The following is an 18,467-nucleotide window of genomic DNA, read 5'->3' as shown; positions in this document are numbered from 1 at the left end:
CTTGAAATAATCATATACAACTCCCCCCACTTAGCTCCTTTGGTTATATCCACCTAATTAGTCACAGTTTCAAACTGGGGCAGAAAGAAAACACTGCCCCCATACATTAATGAGGAGCAGATCTTAAAAAAATGTAGCAGATTTCAACATTTAAGCATTTTCTTTTTATGTGTATATTAAATAAGAATGCAGGAAAAGTTACATAATATATTTCTTCCAAAAAAATATTTAATATGGAACTCTCTTCACTGAAAGTGGAAAGAAAAAATAAGATACTTTGGAGATCTATGTGGCAGTTTCTAGCAAAGTTGAAAAAGCACATTCCCCATGACTCACCAATTCAACTTTTTGATATGCCTAGAGAAACTCAAGTGTGTACCCAAGAATGTAGAAGAATGCACAAGAATGTTTCTAAACATTCTTAAATTAACATAACATTTCTTACAATTTTCAGACAGTCTCAAACATACAATTTTAGACAGTCTCAACATAAGATTTCTAACAACTTTTAAACAGTCTAAAAGTTTATCAACAGAAGTAGGCATACATCATTTGTGTAAGTTCACACAAACATTATCACACAGCAGTTAAAATAAACAACCTAGAGCATGTAAAGCATGATGCCATTATACAAACTTTAAGGATAACACTATATATTTGTTTTTGGACAAATACATAAGTAGAGAAGGCATAAAAACATACAGAATATAAGTAAACACTGAATTCTGGTAGGTAAGTTCAGCTGGAAAAGAAGAAAGGGGAATGAGATTCCCAAGGGGTACATAGGAAGGAGATGTCATCCACAACTGAAACGTTGCTAGCTTGTTTGTTTAACTGAGGCCTGAGTGAGCACATGGATGCTTGGACACTCCACTTATTGCACAAAATATTTCACTTTAAAAAGAAAAGAGTAGGGACTCCTGGGTGGCTCCGTGGTTGAGCATCTGCCTTTGGCTCAGGTCCTAATCCCAGGGTCCTGGGATCAAGTCCTGCATCGGGCAGGGAGCCTGCTTCTCCCTCTGCCTGTGTCTCTGCCTCTCTCTCTGTGTCTCTCATGAATCAATAAATAAAATCTTAAAAAAAAAAAAAAGAGTAGAATATTTTATCACAAACCTTGAAACACTTTGCCTAGGAGTGGAACAACTTGCTTTATTCACAGCGACCCAATATTACTCATTTCTAAAGTATGTATCTACAACGATCATAAGCATCCAGGGAGAAACATAATGGGCCTTGGTCTAAAAAAAAAAAAAGGTCAAAAACCAAGTAAGAGCTTCAGGGTCAGAGGGAAACCGAACACCTGCCTTGATGGGAATGTCAGGAATTCTCTTTGGTTGGAACCCCTCCCCTTGGCCGCACTTGAAAAGCCGGCGGATGAGGCCGGACACCGCGCCCCGTGCAAAAGCCCTGCTCACTGGTGGAAGAAATCACGGAGTGAGCACAGGATCCGGGGGGCAGGCGCCCCTTTGCTCGTTCTGCATTTAGAAATAACTTCTCAATCCTTGAAAAGCGTCGGAAATGTAAGCTACGAAGGCGTGGGGTGGGGGCCTGTGGAGCGGGTACCCGGGGGTTTGGACGGTTTCTGCTTTGAGGGGTGCGAGCGGGGAGGTGCAGACTGAGGAACTCCAGGGTTTCCACGGCTTCACCCCGAATTCTGGGGTCAAACGATGGGGCCTCGCCGGGGAAGGGGACGCGGTCGGGGTCGTCCCAGCGGCGGGCAGGCGCCGACCGGACCACTCACCTGTCAGCGGCCGCCGGCGAGGGGCGGGGAAGGGGCGGAGAGCGGGAAGGGTGGCTGCCCCCCACCGACCGCCCTCCGCGGCTGCGCCCCCGACCCGTCGGCGCCGGCCCCGCCCTCCCGACTGTGACGTCAGCGCCCGCGGACCACTCAACGGCCGCCCCTGCCGGCTCGCTGGGAGCCGATTGGCCGGTGGGAGGAAGGGCGGGCGGCGGGAGGAACCGAGGGAAACCCTGCGGCCGGCGGTTGCCATGGACGCTCTCGCGCCTAGTAACCAGGCTCCGGGAGACCTGGCGGGTCGCGGAGGTGACGCGGGGAAGCGCAACCCAAGGGAGAGGCCGCGGAGGTAACCCTGCCGCTCCTGGGGGGCCTCTTCAGCGGCAGAGGGCTTGGTGGCCCCCATTCTAGTGCAGGATGCGGGCAAGCCTCCGCGTTTACACCTGTCTGCTGCCCAGCTGGGCTTCCCCACGGCGGCGTTATCTAGTGACCTTCTCCTCCCTGCTCACTCTAAGGGAAAGATTTGCGGTCCCCCCCCCCTCTTTTTCTTGAGCAAATATTTCCATCCACAATAGCCTCCACTAACTAGTTCATCCAGGGTCTGGGTCACCTGTCTCCTATACATCACCGTCCACCCATGCGACTTCCTTAACACCATGTGGTAGGAATTTACGTTTTACAGGAAAGAATTCAACTTGGGGAAGTTAACTGAAGAATGCACACGCACACACCAGTATTGGACTGTAATAATGTAAATAATAGAAATCGTAGTTAATATTTCATGAACCTTCACTCTGTGCCATATACCATATTTTATACTAGGGCTTTACAGGCATAATCTCATTTATTTCTCTTACTAGCAATAATAATCTATTGATTATCATTACTTCTATTTTTTAGATGAGGCAATGCAGGTTTGGAGATGTTGGGTAGCTTGCTCCAGAGACACACAAACAGAGGAAGAGCCATGCTCTGAATCCGGGTCTGTCTGGTTTTAATTTCTACTATTTTTGCCTCTATATGATAAATAAGCTTGAAATAAGGCATATATCAAAAACACAATACCAACTACGAAGTAGTAGCTTTAAAGGATTACACTGTGGCGGGCACTACCCTTCACAACCTTGAACTTCAACTCATCAATGCCGGTGTGAGAAATGTACTGCTGGCCCAGTTCACATTAATACCTGCTGGAGGCCTGGTGAGTTGCCTTATCTGTAACAACAGGTAAACCAGGCACTGGGGCACAGGTGCCCTGTTGGGAGGCATTAAAGTCACCTTTTATAGGATAACACCTTTAGTAAGGCAGGCTAGATAATTTCGATACTACCTGGAAGGGAGAATTAGTGGCCCACAGATCAGGATCCAATAGCTGGTCCAAGAGAGTTTATACACAACCTCCTCAAGTTCTGGGATCAGAGTCCTTGCAGAAAATGCTTGCTGTCAGCACAAAGGCCAATGGAACCATAAGATAAAGGGCCCAGATAGCTAGTGGTGGCCCACAGCTACTTTGTGACATCTTTGAAGGTCAGCAGGGTTGTAATAGGGTTGTGGACAAGCTTCTGCTCATCCTGGATGGCAGAGAAGGAGACAGTGAGTGAGAAGCTTGCCAAAAATGAGCATGAGTAAGAAAGTAAGCAGAGACCCCCATCACAGACTGCTGCTTCTCTCCTGAGAACAGCAGCCCTGTGAGACTGAGATGGAGCCAGAGAGCACCTTTCCTCAGCTCTTGAGCATAGAAAAGAAAAGTTTTACTGCATTAGTAAGGTGTTTCCCAAAATGTGTTCCCTGGTCCATTAAAGAGGCTACTCAATCAATAATAGCTCTATAATCAAATAAATTTGTGAATTTCTGACATAAAGAGACTTAAATAGGCTTTCTTTAGCACAGGAAATCTTAGTCTTCAATGTGCCCATTTGTATTTTACCCCTGGATTCCAACCATAGAGTTTTTAAAACCAGAATACTTGTTAACATCTCCATGAACACTAATATTCCACAGAACACAGTTTGGGAAACATTGGCTTAGCATTAAATGTGTCTTAAAAATATGTTTCAGTGAGAGAAAGTAAAATTGATATATGTGTCTAGCTAATTACAGACCTTCTCCAAAGCAGTGGAGAAGTAATGGGTTTATCTTTATATTCGGTGAAAGATTCTAATTCAGTTGAGGTTCGATGACAGCTCCCCATCTAAGTATCCTACCTAGGAGTGTGGGGATAGGGAGGAGGAGTCAAAGAGTGGCTCATGGAAAACTGATGGAAAAAGAACTGAGAGAGAAAGAGAGGTGAAAGAGGAGTATGGGGGTATGAGTGTGTGGGAGTGAAGGAGAATGTTTAGGAAAATGAAATAGCAAATATTGCCCGTAGAGCCAGCTTCTCTAATCTGCCCACTCTCTAAATTCTTTTAATTCCATAATTCATTTTATGGCTATTTATATGGGGAAACTGGAAATATTGCACTGTAAAAATGTGAAAGTCTAAATCATAGAATAATGTAAGCTGTAAATTGCAGTCTAAAAATTAGAGAATAATGTAGATTCTTGAAATGTGTTCTTTATCACTGATTCTTAGAAATTACTTAGCAACAGATGCACAACATTTTACTCAAATTTGCACCATCCATATCAATGGCTTTGTTTTCCTTGAGCATTGTGTTGTCAGTATGTGAAGGCAGCAATGTCAACCTATGGACTGGATATTGGATCGACATTGACTTAATGTACAGAATAAAGGACTCATGTTTACATGAGTAAACTCTGCTTCACAGAGGACTGATTGGGAAACTTGATTGAGTGTGTGATGCATTCGTTGAGAATTTTATCATTTACAACTGTAGCACAACAATATCAGCTATCACTGTTATGTTTTGCTTTTGTTACTAAGCTATTTGTAGGGGTGTGTATCACCGTCAGCCTTTTTTAACTGAATAGACTTTCTCATTGCATGAATTGCAGGGCACACCTTGTTGGGAGTACCTCCAGAGAGCCAAAGGTACATAGACTCAGCCTAGTTTAAATATCATCTTCTAACTCCTTTGTTTAGCACGTGAGGAGCTGTGATTCTAGAGGTTCCATGACATGCCCAGAATCACATTTTTTGCTGTGGCCTCCTGATCAAGTGGGAAATGATAAGCTCCCACAGGGTTTTCTTTCTTTGTGCTTCCATCAGAGTCATTATCCCATTATCATATATGTCTTTACATATCATCTCTCCCATGAACCCTAGGAGGACAGGAACGGTAAGTTTCCAGCCTTAGTCACAAGAATCATTTTGGAAGTCATTCATGCCATTGAGTGAAGTTGTAGCACACATATTCTTTTTTGTCTTACCTGTTAACATAAATGAAGATATCAACCACCATCCAGGTTGGAACTCCCCTTGTTCAACTGCATTGAGAGGTTGGCCAGAGACAGAAGAGTTCAGCAAAAATCAGTGAAAGCACTCTGTGAAAATCAATTGGCTATCTGGAACTTAAAACACAGAGTATTGTATAGCTTATTATTATTTTATATATAAATTATGTGCTATACATCCTTTATATCATTAAAATATATAATAAAGTGGTGTATGTATATATGAATATATTTTTCCCAGAAAGTCAGTTGTTAAATGTTTGTATTGCTGTAAGTGGGTCCCTGTTCCTATCTTTAGAGATTACTGTCTAGTAGGACGTGGGAAAACCCCCATGGTGCAGGCTCCAATGTGATGAGAGTCCTAAAAAGAGGGAACACACTGTCAGCCAGGGATTCCTAAATGGTTAATTTATAGATGATATGGAATATCGTGTAGCTCTTTAAACTGAGGAGAGTTTGTGGAAATAAAAACGGAGCGAGCTGTAGACAGATGTGCTATATTTGTATCAGATATTTGAAATGGTATTTCTCAGTGATAAGAAAGTTGATTTCTTTTTGTTGACATGGTTGAAAACACTTCATCTCTTCTTAATACACTGGAAACAGCTGCAGTCTGGCCGAGTGTGAACTCTTGTCTGCTTTGTGATGGCTTTTGCCTGATTGATGCGAGCTTCTGTTGACCATTTCTGAAGGTGCCATACTGTAGACACAGGTACCAGATACTTGATGGCACCTTTTACATGCTGAACCTAAGTTTTCAACTCTGTTCGTTGTTGTTAGTGAGACAATATAGGCCGGACAAGCCATGACCACAGTGCCCTGGTGAAGAAAGCCTCTCTAGCTCATTCTTTAGGTGGCAGTAGCAGATGCTGTTAGTGCTACAATCCATGTTCCCTCAGATGCTTTGACCATTTTTTTTTAAGATTTTATGTATTTATTTGAGAAAGTACATACCCGAGAGAGCATGAGGCATGGAGAGGAGCAGAGGGAGAGGGAGAAACAGACTCGGCGCTGAGCAGAGACCCCCACCCCCACCCCCCACCAACCAGGCTCTATCCCAGGACCCTGAGCTGAAGGCAGACTTACCTGACTGAGTCACCCAGGCACCCCCACTTTGACCATTTCTTAAGCACAGCCTGTTGGTGTGCTTTCACTCATAGCAGTGGACTCTACATCTCCTTAAGGAAGGACTGCCTTCTGGCTGCCAGCATCAATTTTGCCAGCATAAGGAAAGCTGAAGTGTCTAGGAATTTGTGACTTGAGCCAACCCTTCCTCAAAGACTAATAAATTCAGGGGTATAAATACCCCCACTTCCCTGCCCTCATTGTGACAACTCTGAGGGGTGACCTACCCTGTCTCCAGAGCTCCCCTACAGGACTGAACCAAACCTACCCTCCTGGAGATTTGATGATACCATACTCCTGCTTCCTCTGACTTCCCATCTAGATGTCTAGATATCACTTCCTCTATCTTTACTAATTTTTTTTCAAGGGAACACTTTCTGATAAATAATTTTTACACTAATCTTCAGGGTCAGCTTCTTGGGAACCCAACCTATGGTGATGGCCATGCATTCTATGATGTGCTATCCACCACCATCAAGTGCTCCCTGGCCACAGTTGATTGGACCACAGGTGGGCACCTAGCTCAAAGGTAGCCCATCTGTAGTCTGGCAAGCAGACAGAGGTGGCTTAGCACAAAAGCCCATCTAACTAGATCCTTTCTCAGAACATTTGATTTTGTGCTATAAAGAGAGTAATTGAATTAACACATTTGATGTTGCAAAATTCTAGTTGAGATTCACAGATTTGGACAGCCAGGGAGCAACAAGATATTACTGTCATTGAGGCCCTATTACATCTTCAGTGACTCTCTAGTTTGCAAACATTTTCCCATTTCCATGAGATTTCTTATTTCTGCATGTCTCCTTCCTGTAACCCTCATTATTCGAGATAATCTGATCTCTCTATTTCCCCAAAGAGTCTAAAACACAAACTAGGAATCACCTCACTGGTGGCCCCAATTTTCTGGCCACTAACTGACAGATTCTTAAGGTAAAGTTTCCAGAGAATTATCTAGAAAGCCATAATGATTTGAATAGAAATAACCCAAAGACAAATTAGTGTTCTAGTAAGTTGAATAATGAAGATGGAAGGAGATACTGAAAAACTGAAAGGAGGCAGACTAGTCCTCATGCTTGAGGTAGAAAAAACATTCAAATCCTCTTCGGACTTCCAAAACCCCTTCTGTCACTTGCAGCAGCCAAGATGAAGTTCCCAAGCTAGGTAGGAGACAGATAAGGGAAAGAAAGACAGAAAAGTCCACCAACCAGGAGTGTGGAGGGAATGATATAAATCATAAATGTGGAGCCCTTTGGCTTACAGGTGACTCTTGAGCCTTTGGATGCCTTTGGTTCAGTGATGAAGGGACCATACTAGAATGGAAACTGAGCCCTGTTGTCTGGGACTTGCTCCAGGTCTGCTCTATGACTCAATTAAAAAGGAACTTCTGATCTAGTCCAGCTCACCAGGGCCCAAAAAAAGAGACAGGACTACAGGACAGACATCCTTGTTCAGAAATGGAAGTTGAATGACCTTTGAGGTATCAGGCCTGGTAGGACATAGAGGTGTGTAGTATCCACACTACAACCCTCCTTGTCAGAATGAAAGGCCAGAATTTTACAGACACAACCAGATGCAAACAACTAGAATTCAAGCTTGCCTGGAATCAACATCGTCTCTCCCACCCCTACCCAACACTTCTCTAGAATGCTCATAAAAATACCAACTGCTCTTCATAGGCTGATATTTAGTTCATCTGAGTCACAATACTAGACATCTTTGCTCTGCTAGAACATTCCCAAGTACTGAGCATTACACATCAGAATTGCCCAGAAAGCTTTTAAATTGCAGATTTTGGGGTCTCATCCCAAGAGGATTTGATTCAGTAAGTCTAGGGTGGAGCCTGGGAATCCATACAAAGGAATTTACTTGGATTTGAGCAATAATAACAGATTTTACATTTTGTTCAGATGATCCTTAAATCTTGGGGATTTTTTTTGAAGTATAATTGACCTACAGTGTTATATTAGTTTCAGGTGTATGATGTAACCAGGGCATTTTTAAAGGCAAAGAGGACATTCTGTCTCCTGATTTCCTTTGTTTGAGATAGATATTTCTAAACTTACATAACCTACATTGTAAACAAGTTGTCTTTTTTCTTGCTTGTGAATGAGATTTTTTTTTTTACTGGAGTTCAATTTGCCAACATATAGCATAACACCCAGTGCTCATCCCATAAAGTGCCCCCCTCAGTGCCCGTCACCCAGTCACCCCCACCCCCCGCCCACCTCCCTTTCCACCACCCCTTGTTCGTTTCCCAGAGTTAGGAGTCTCTCATGTTGTCTCCCTCTCTGATGTTTCCCACTCATTTTCTCTCCTTTCCCCTTTATTCCCTTTCAGCATTCCCAAATGAATGAGACCATATAATGTTTGTCCTTCTCTGATTGACTTATCTCACTCAGCATAACACCCTCCAGTTCCACCCACATCGAAGCATATGGTGGGTATTTGTCGTTTCTAATGGCTGAGTAATATTCCATTGCATACACATATCACACCTTCTTTATCCATTCATCTTTCAACAGACACCGAGGGTGAATGAGATTTTTTTAAGGTTACTTATGTTTCTAATTCAAATTAAGTTTCATTTTTTTTTTAAGTATCCAGGAGGAATTTTTTGTCTCTTCTGTTTCTCTCTCCCCAGGTTTGGGAGACCCATCACCAACATCCTTTGATGTCTCCCCTATATCCAGGAAGCCTCATGTGAGCATTCTCATTAGAGCTTTATTTCTAGTCTTCTGCAAACAGCAATTCTGGATGAACTGAGCAAGGGTGGAAATATTATCTCTGAACAGAGCCTACCTAGGTAGCTCCATCTTCCCTCTGATTGATCAGACCCTGGCTAAAAGCATCCACATCTCACTGCCTTGAAGCTTCCCTAAGGAAGAGTCTTCAAGATTACAATGAAAACCAAAAAGCAAATCTCATCATACTCAGGAGACACTAATGCCCTCAGATTTACCCAATTATCTAGAGCCTGCTTACACTTATCTGCTGAGAATATATGCCTATATATTCTCTCTTATCTCTCCACCTCTCTCTGTGTGTGTATGTACATACATATACATATATACACCTGTATATTCTCTACTTCCTTAGAAATCATTTGAATCTAAAGTGAGAATCATCAACTCCACACTGTATCATTTCTTCTTACTTCATTCAGAACAATGTTTGAATTGTCAATCAATTCAAAGAAAAAGAGAAAAAACAGTGAGCAACTGTATGATCTGTAGGCAATGCCAGTCCATCTCTCCACCCACCAGGACAAGAGGTGTTACAGCTGCCTATGAAAGTGTCCTCCCGCTTTCTTCCACCCTATGATTCAGTCACCAGTGCTCTGAGGGCACTAAGTGTGTCGTCATGAATTTGATAAAGGATCATCTATTGCTTATCCTATGAAGGATACAATTCTGCAGACACCCCACTGCCATGGTGGCTGGTCCTCAAAAACTGTGTTTGAGTTGCACCTGTATCCTGTGGGTCAGACCACCAGTACCCATGGTCTACATGGATTACAAGTGTGCTGTCTTTAGCAGCTGGGATGACACTGGGCCTTTTGCCTCAAGCCTTGGAATGCTTCTGTATAACCCAAATACCTGCTTTCCTCTTCTCTATATGCTGTGATACAGAAGTGGTTGGGAAGCACTGCTCTAGATACACATAGGCATTTCTGAAGACCACAGTCATCTACCATAATGACTTCCCACCCCTCCATCTGGGGTACAGCTAGGGAGATGTTTTCTACCTAAGGTGACCCCATGCCTGTTGGAAAGAACATAACCTCACTAATAAGACAGACCCAACTGGTAGTCTTGGTTTTGCCCTCCACTGGTACAAGACAGTGACCAAGTCATAGCCGCTCTGAGACTTGGTTTCCTTATCTGTAATGTAGGGATAGTAATACCACCTTCACAGGTGGTTATCCAAATTAAATGGGAACACAGATGAGATAAGAGCTCTCCTTCCCCTCACAGGAGCACATCACTGTTGCTACAGAACAAGAGAGGGGTGACGGCGGAAGATTCTTGAACCTCCACAGCCACACATGGTGGCTATTTTCTCCTGGCTTCCCCCTCCCACAGCAGCATAGCAGGAAGAGAAGCATCACATTATCTTGCAGCAGAAACATGGCAAGACAGAATTTAATTATATGTGGCTGCAAGTTAGCCACAACATTGGATGAGGTCATCAGTTCTTACAGAAAATGACCAAGGCTTCTTGAAAGGTGACAACTATTTTTAAATAACTAGACTTTAAAAAAAAAAAATGTTTTCTTCTCTCCCCTCTCAGCTTAAGGCAGATTGGCCCAAGTCCTAATTTAGATCAGTGTTTCTTGTGAGTACTAGAGATTATCTTTCTTCCCCTGGTTCTCTATCCCTGGAGTTTGTATACACATCCAAGCACACAGCTTAGAAATAACAATGAAAATATATAAATTGGTATCTGAGACACATATATAGAAACTTTAAATAACTTATTGGGTGCCACACTCTCTTGAGGGGGTGGTTAAGAGAGTCAGGAAGAGATTGCAGAGGACACAGTGACTCTACTATGGCTCTGAGAGTCGTTCTCAGAAAACGCAGAGCATTGAGGACGGGTGTTTGCTGGGTCTGGGGCACCACCCGAAGTGTAACAAAGCAGGTTTCTGCAGCCCAGTGGAGACTTCTAGTCTATGAGGCAAGCCTGCTAGACACCCTGGAATATGTTCCAAGGAGCATGTCGGCACTTAGGTGGTTTTAGGGCATCAATTTCCAATCTTCGGCTTCTGTACATACTCATTCCTACAACTGATCTTCCTTGAGGGGAGCAGGGTCAAGTAGTCCACTTGGTCCCCTCATCCTTTCACTAAGACCCTACGTACTTTCAAACACATGTTGGCGTCAGGTGTGAAACATCTTGGGGTGACAAATGAAGAGACAACCCAAAGGCTAGAAAGTCTATGACTGTAATAATTAGGTAATGAATTATTTTGCCAGTGTAGTGGATTTTAGTTCATTTCCTACAAAATTAAAGGAAGTTTCAAACGGTTGTTCATCCATCAAATAATTTTTGGTGATAGATGATCTTGTTATTTAAGGCATATCATTCAGAAGGAATTATATTTTAAGTTGAGTAACATTGATACAAGGATTCTTCTTTCAGTCCTATTTAATTTGTGTGAACAAAGTTTCTCAACACCAGCATCCATAAAAATGAGACATTGGCACAGACATAACATGGAAACTCAACTCAGTTTAGCAGTGACATGTGTACTAATAGTAGAATAAGTAAATCATGTCCCATCTATCTCATGGAGAGGTGTATTTCCAAAAAAATGTTGCTTTGGGAGTTTAATAATAAGATAAATTTCTGTTTCTTAGGTCAATAGTATGCCAGTAATTAAAAGTTTGACATCTTTATGCTTGGAACCTTATTTGATGCTGTTATAAAGGTTTCAAAATTGTTAAATCTCACTTTTGTACATATTTCTGTTTTGTTTATATTTTCTTTTGTTTCATTTATTACAAATTTTGAATTGAATTTAAATAAAATAAAATTATGCTCTATGTTGGCAAATTGAAATTTTTAAAAGATTTTATTTATTTATTTATTTGAGAGGGACAGTAAGCAAGCAAAAGAGAAAGAGCATGGGAACAAGGGTGGAGAGAGAGGAAGAGGGAGAAGCAGATCCCTGCTGAGCAGGGAGCCTGATGCAGAGCTCCATCCCAGGACCCTGAGATCATGACCCAAGCTAAAGGCAGACAGTTAACCAACTGAGCAACCCAGGTGCCAAGCACATTGAATTTAAATTAAAAAAAATTTTTTTGACAGAGAAACACAAGAGGCTGATCAATGGGAGATTTTCAAGCCCAAATACACATTACAATAAAATGCATTTCTGAGGGGCAAGCAGAATAGGAAAATGAGCTCAAAGAATTGATTAAAATTTCTGACCATTAAGATAAGCTTGTTCATTTATTTTTAAATAGGTGATGGTGGATATCATTCGTTACGTATTTTACTGGATATATTAAAAAGAATGATGTAACAACTTTACTTTTAAATATCAGTATTGACAGTACATTTTGCAATTACTCAAACATAACTTTTTTGCACATCAACTTTAAAGAGTGCAAGAGAATATAAAATGTTTTAAAGAAATTTTTAAGATTTATGTGAGCTCCATGTTTTGAAGACTGTGGCTCTAATGTGCCCAAATGGTAATGATTTGACTCCTCCTGTCCCTATCTCCCAAGGAATTCCTGCTTCCATTTTAGCATTTGAACTCAAAGCTGCTCATCACTGTCCTATCACACAGGGATAACCTTGGAATGATCTGTTCAGGAGGGAGGCACATTCTGGTATTATACTTTTTAGTTAATATCTTTCTACAAAAGGTAGAAATAATATGAAAAGTACTCTTTCCAGGCATAATCTTGAGATAAAAGAAGTGACAAAAATCAGAGCAGTTCCTCAGAAACACAAAACATCTGGGATGGAAGAAAAGATTACTCCGGTAGAGGGGGAGGAAGGGCAGCCCCCACTTGTGCTTGGGCAGGAACTAGAGAGGAGAGAACAGAGAAAGGATGTGGAGGGGACATGCCAAGACAGAGCTAATCACAAGGCCAATCAATGTGTCCCTCACCGACCCATGCTCAGGATCCCCAGGACTTACAGATAAACCTGCCCTTTATCAGTGTCTCCATGAGTTAACCCCATTAGCTCCTACCAAAAAGTGGATATTGGCGCAAAAGCAACTGATTGGTAACAGATGCATCCCAATGTTGAGAAATAAGCAGGAAGTAGCAGCAGGAAGCACTGGTCCCCATAAAATTGGGGGTTTGGGGGGTGGAGGGCTTTGTTTTCCAAAATAGGCCACCAAAAGCAGAAGCTGGATACACTATAGGAAAACTTCATCAGCTGCACAGTGTTGCTATGGCCTGGCCCTGTTTGCTTTCAACGGGTAGAATAAACGAATGGAATTGTACAGACTGATGGCTTAGATCAGGTCAACGTCACAAATATACCATATTACAAAATCCTGGCTCTTCCTACATAGGCATACACACACACATGCATGTTCCCTAAGCACCTTGTGAAGAATTTTTGCTTTAACGTGGCTGCCTTCATGATTGGAGAGTTTTGTTCGCAGGTAATTAGTAATCAAAGCAAGAATGGGCCCACCCCTACCTAACCGGTGGCCACAAACTTGCTGCTCCAAGTGTGGTCTACAGACCAGCAGCAATGGCATCCCCTGGGAGTTTATAAGAAATGCAGAACCTAAGATTTTGCCTTTGTGACAAATCAACAGAATTCAAAGTTGTATCGCATGTCTAGGTGAGCTGTATGTATACTAAAGTTTGAGGTGCACTTGACAACATGGTACAGCTACTCTGAATGTAGCACAGATGAGATGAGGGTTGGATACTTGATATAAATTGCACGGCCCAGTATTTTTCTTGGGAATCAGAACTGAGAACAACAATCAGGGAAAACAATCTTCTTAGTTGTCATCCTTCCTAGTGTATTGTATAATGATATACTTATTGGACAAACATTTCATTTCGAGTGTCTGAAGCAGCTTGGATATTTGGTAAATTATAAATGTGTGTGTGCACACGCATGCACATACAAACATGCATAGCATGAAACGCACAGCACAAGGAAAGGAAACTACAGACCAATATCCCTTATGAATACAGATGCAAAACTCCTCAACAAGATACTAGCCAACCAAATCTGACAGCATACCAAAAGGATTATACCGCATGATCAAGAGAGATTCATTCCTGAAATTCAAGTGTGATTCAACGTGTAAGAAGCAATCAATGTAATACACTAAATTAATAAAACAAAGGGGAAGAAACACATGATCATCTCAGGTGATGCATAAAAAATATTTGACAAAATCTAACACTCTGTCCTGATAAAAACACTGAGAAAACTGGTACTAGAAGGTAACTTTCTCAACAGGAGAAAAGACATTTATGAAAAACCCATAGCTAACATCACAGTTAGTGGTGAAAGACTGCACATTTTCCTCCTAATATCTAGAACAAGACAAGGCTGCTACTCAATATTGTACTGGAAGTACCAGAGAAAGTAGGCAATAATAAGAGATAAAAGGCATCCAGATAAGAAAGGAAGAGGTAAAACTACCTCTCTTCACAAGTGACATGACCCTACATGCAGAAAATCCCAAAGACACAAAGAAAACCTTCTAGAGCAACAAATGAGGTCAGCAAAGTTGTAGGGTATGAGTACAACACACAAAAATCAGTTGTGATTTTATACACCAGCAATGAATAATCTGAAAAGCTAATTAAGAAAATAATTCCTGTGCAATAGCATCCAAAAATATAAAATACATTGGAATGAATTTAACCCAGGAGGTGAAAGACCTGTGAGTTGAAAACTGCAAAACGTTGCTGAAAGAAATTAAACAAGACCTAAATGAATAGAAAGCAGCCACATTCATGGATTGGTTATTGTTAAGATGGCAGCACCATTCAAAATGATCTAGAGTCAGTGCAATCCCTTTCAAAATCCCAATGGCCTTTTTTGCAGAAATGGAAAAGCTGGTCCTCAAATCCGTGTGGAATTTCCAGGAGCCCAGAATAGCCAAAACAAATTGAAAATGCAGAAGATGTGTAGAAGACTCATACTTCTCGATTTCAAAACTTTGCATAGCAAAGTAATCAAGACAATGCCATACTGGCGTAAGGAAAGATACACTCAATGAAATAGAAGTGAGAGTCCAGAAATAATCCCTGATATCTATGGCCAGCTGGTTTTCAACCAGGGTGTGAAGACCATTTGATGGGAAAAGGATAATCTCTTCCACAAACTGTCCTGAGTCAATACAGTATCTATCTACAGGCAAAAGAACAAAGTTGGACATCTATCTCATGCCATATACAAAAATTAACCAACGACCTAAATCAAAGAGCTGAAACCATAAACCTCTTAGAAGAAAGCATAGTAGTAAATCTTTACAACTTTGGATTTGGCAACGGATGAAGGAATTACTTTGTTTGCATTCTGATTGCAAAATTTTCCACATCTATAAAATTTTACTGAGTACCTTAAGAAACTTGAATTTGTTTAAGACAAGTGCTACAAAATAGCAAGTGTATGTTGAGTGGTCATACGTTCCACACAGGACAGTGTGCTTCACATGTATTATGTCACTAAAATTCAAAAGGGCAGTATTACAAAAGGGCAGTATTATTAACCCCTTTTTACAGAGGAGAAAAATGAGATTTTAGAGCTAAATTAGTCCATACAGAGCTAAGCAGTTACTACGTGATGTTGGTAGAATTTGATTCTACATCTCTCTGACACTTCCCAGTTTGCTTCCTCATAAGAAACTCGACTTTTTAACCTAGTGTTGGCTGTCTGGGGATGCTTGGCTCTTAAATCTTGGTGCAGTCCATCAGGCATGGCGTCAAGCATGGCAAGAGAAAGCACACCATCATCTCCTGTCTGGAACCCGGAGCAGCCAGCGTGGATTATTGTGGGGCTCCTTCTGACATGGGATTTCAAGTGGCGATGCTAGTCCAGAGGGGTCAGAGTGTGTTATTAAATATCACATGACCCAGAGCTTGAAGATTCTGGGTCAAACGGGAGGCTTTACTTGTTTTCCACTCAGATGCTTGTTTGATTAAAAATAACTGTAAGATTCAAGAACATGTTCTTGGATTTAAATATTCCTCAGCCATTAGAAACGACAAATACCCACCATTTGCTTCAACGTGGATGGAACTGGAGGGTATTATACTGAGTGAAGTAAGTCAATCGGAGAAGGACAAACAGTGTATGTTCTCATTCACTTGGGGAATATAAATAATAGTGAAAGGGAATATAAGGGAAGGGAGAAGAAATGTGTGGGAAATATCAGAAAGGGAGACAGAACAGAAAGACTCCTAACTCTGGGAAACGAACTAGGGGGGGTGGAAGGGGAGGAGCACGGGGGGTGGGGGTGAGTGGGTGACGGGCACTGAGGGGGGCACTTGACGGGATGAGCACTGGGTGTTATTCTGTATGGTGGTAAATTGAACACCAATAAAAGATTAATTTATTAAAAAAATAAAATAAAATAAATAAATAAATATAAGCTAATAGTTAACGAGAAATATGTTTAGTAGAGATGCCTCAGCCTCTACTAGGCCCACCAGCAGGGGTTCAGGCCAACACAAGAACTCAAGAAAAGTGACAATTAGTGTGTTGTTACTTAATTTGGTTTCATAACAGCCATACACATATCGACCACCTGAAATTTAACTTCGATGGTCACACAAATAAAGGAATAGTAGGCTTTTAGAACTAGAAGAAATGTCAAGTGGCTCTATTTTTCTTTCTATCTTATTCTGGTACCAACATTTTGTTCCACAGGAAGTGAAAAGTATATATACTTGCACTTTTCTTCTGGAAAAAGTTAATCACTGACCTCTTCCTCTTGCTCTGCAAAGAATATTAGAAATCTAAGGAAACTCAAAAATTATACAGTTCAGTCTCATTTCTTTACAGACAAGGGAACCAAAATGAAGCCCAGGGAGTTTCAGCGAGTTGCCCAAAGTCACACTTTTGGAAGAATCTGGATCAGAACTAAGGTGCTCTGATGCCAGGGAACATTCCCCAACCCAGTTGAATGTTTTTCACAGAGCAGATGGAAGCTTCACCTCACACAGCTGACATCCTGAGACTTCCATTGGCCCTTTTTTCTCCCTCCCTCTCTCTATTATATATTCTCTTACCTGGCTCCTTTGCTTTTTTCATTTCTACTTTTCTCTCCCACTTCAGTGGAATAAATCCTCATAGCCTATCCTATGTGAAAATTTATGGTCAGTAAAATCTGTGATTCCCTATCTATCTGAAAATGGCATCAGTCGTCCCTCACCCTTGATTAACAGTTTGACTCAGAATTAAATTTCAGGTTGAAAATAATTTTCCTGCAGGATCTTGTCATCTGCCTTCCAGGTTGGTGTGATAGCACTGTGATTCCTAATACTTCCATATGTGATCCAGGTTTTTCTCCCCTTTTCTTCATCCTTACTGTTCTGAAATTTTATGTAGATTTGTTTCTTACACAGTTGTTGTTTGCTTATTTGATTTTTTACGGTACTGGGCACCTGGCTGGTCCTTACTATGTAGACTGCCATGTCCATCAATTCCAGAAAATCTTCCTGCACTCTTTCTTTGATAATTTTCACCCTTCTATTTCCTCTGGAATTGGTGTTAGGTGGATTTTGTTTCTCCTGAGCTTCTAATGTTCTTACTTCTCTCCTGCTTGCCATTACTTTGTCATTTAATATTTACATTGTTGGAAGATCTCCTTGACCATGTACCCAGGCTTCTTGTCTCATTTACTTTAGTGATACTTTTCATTTCAAAAAGCTTTTTTTTTTTAAAGATTTTATTTACTTATTTATTAATGTGAGATACACAGAGAGGCAGAGACATAAGCAGAGGGAGGATTAGGCCCCTTGCAGGGAGCCTGATGTGGAACTCCATCCCAGTACTCTGAGATCACTACCTGAGCCAAAGGCAGACACTCAACCAGTGAGTCACCCAAATGCCCTTCTAAGAGCTTTTATTTATGATTCAAATCTCCCCCACCAAGAACAATGTTCTTGTATGAATGCAATGTCATCTCGTACCTCTTTGGAAGCATTAGCTGTGCAATATTTTCAGTTTCCTTCTCTTCCCAGCATAATTTCCTCCCTCTTTTCTTCTGTTCATTTTGGGCACTTGTGTCAATGGTTGATGATCATTGGCTGTCCATTCATATTTCAGAGCGAGACATCGAGAAGGCGATTAGGAGCTCCAAGTATGTGAACACATTCGTCAGCCAATGGCCTCCACACTTGGACTCCTCCAGATTTCACTGTGTGGACCTGTTTTCTCTGGGGAAGAATCCCCAAACCCTCACCCTTGTGCAGCTGCTGGCACTGTGTGAGCAGAGCATCATCTCTCTAAAATAAATAAATAAATCTTTTTTTATTTATTTTTTAATAATAAATTTATTTTTTATTGGTGTTCAATTTGCCAACATACAGAATAATACCCAGTGCTCATCCTGTCAAGTGTCCCCCTCAGTGTCCATCACCCATTCACACCCACCCCCCGCCCTCCTCCCCTTCCACCACCCCTAGTTCGTTTCCCAGAGTTTTTTTAAATGACATTTGGGACTTTGGATCTCCAGATCTCTTCCCTTTTGTCTTATTCTTTCATCTTCTTCTTTTACAGTATAAAAATCCAGAACATAGAAGCA

At 41.5% G+C, this 18,467-nt stretch overlaps 1 protein-coding gene and 2 long non-coding RNA genes across 5 annotated transcripts in view; 2 read left to right on the top strand and 1 right to left on the bottom strand.

The window, feature by feature from the left end:
* TEKT3 (tektin 3) overlaps nucleotides 1-1,864 on the bottom strand; it is a 40,180-nt gene extending 38,316 nt beyond the window's left edge. Inside the window, exons 1-2 of one of the 3 annotated variants that reach the window (XM_077892571.1) lie at nucleotides 1,742-1,857; nucleotides 1,114-1,238 (exon numbers count right to left, since the gene is read on the bottom strand). The gene's annotated coding sequence lies outside the window, so the exon portion shown is untranslated. Of the gene's footprint in view, nucleotides 1-1,113; nucleotides 1,239-1,304; nucleotides 1,385-1,741 lie in introns of those variants that run through there. The other 2 variants (XM_077892570.1, XM_077892572.1) reach the window with 2 other exon arrangements.
* On the top strand, nucleotides 1,235-18,200 carry LOC144310880 (uncharacterized). Its single transcript, XR_013376508.1, has 2 exons — nucleotides 1,235-1,520; nucleotides 17,990-18,200. It is a non-coding gene; the product is annotated as an uncharacterized LOC144310880 (long non-coding RNA).
* Nucleotides 1,946-11,760, top strand: LOC144310879 (uncharacterized). Its single transcript, XR_013376507.1, has 5 exons — nucleotides 1,946-2,084; nucleotides 2,636-2,717; nucleotides 4,691-4,727; nucleotides 8,856-8,914; nucleotides 10,189-11,760. It is a non-coding gene; the product is annotated as an uncharacterized LOC144310879 (long non-coding RNA).
* Nucleotides 18,201-18,467: the final 267 nt, after the last annotated feature.

This window comes from Canis aureus, chromosome 3 (genome assembly GCF_053574225.1).
Source record: "Canis aureus isolate CA01 chromosome 3, VMU_Caureus_v.1.0, whole genome shotgun sequence".
NCBI lineage: Eukaryota > Metazoa > Chordata > Mammalia > Carnivora > Canidae > Canis > Canis aureus.
Note: the sequence above shows the minus strand (reverse complement) of the source record. Positions and strands in the feature narration are given on the sequence as shown.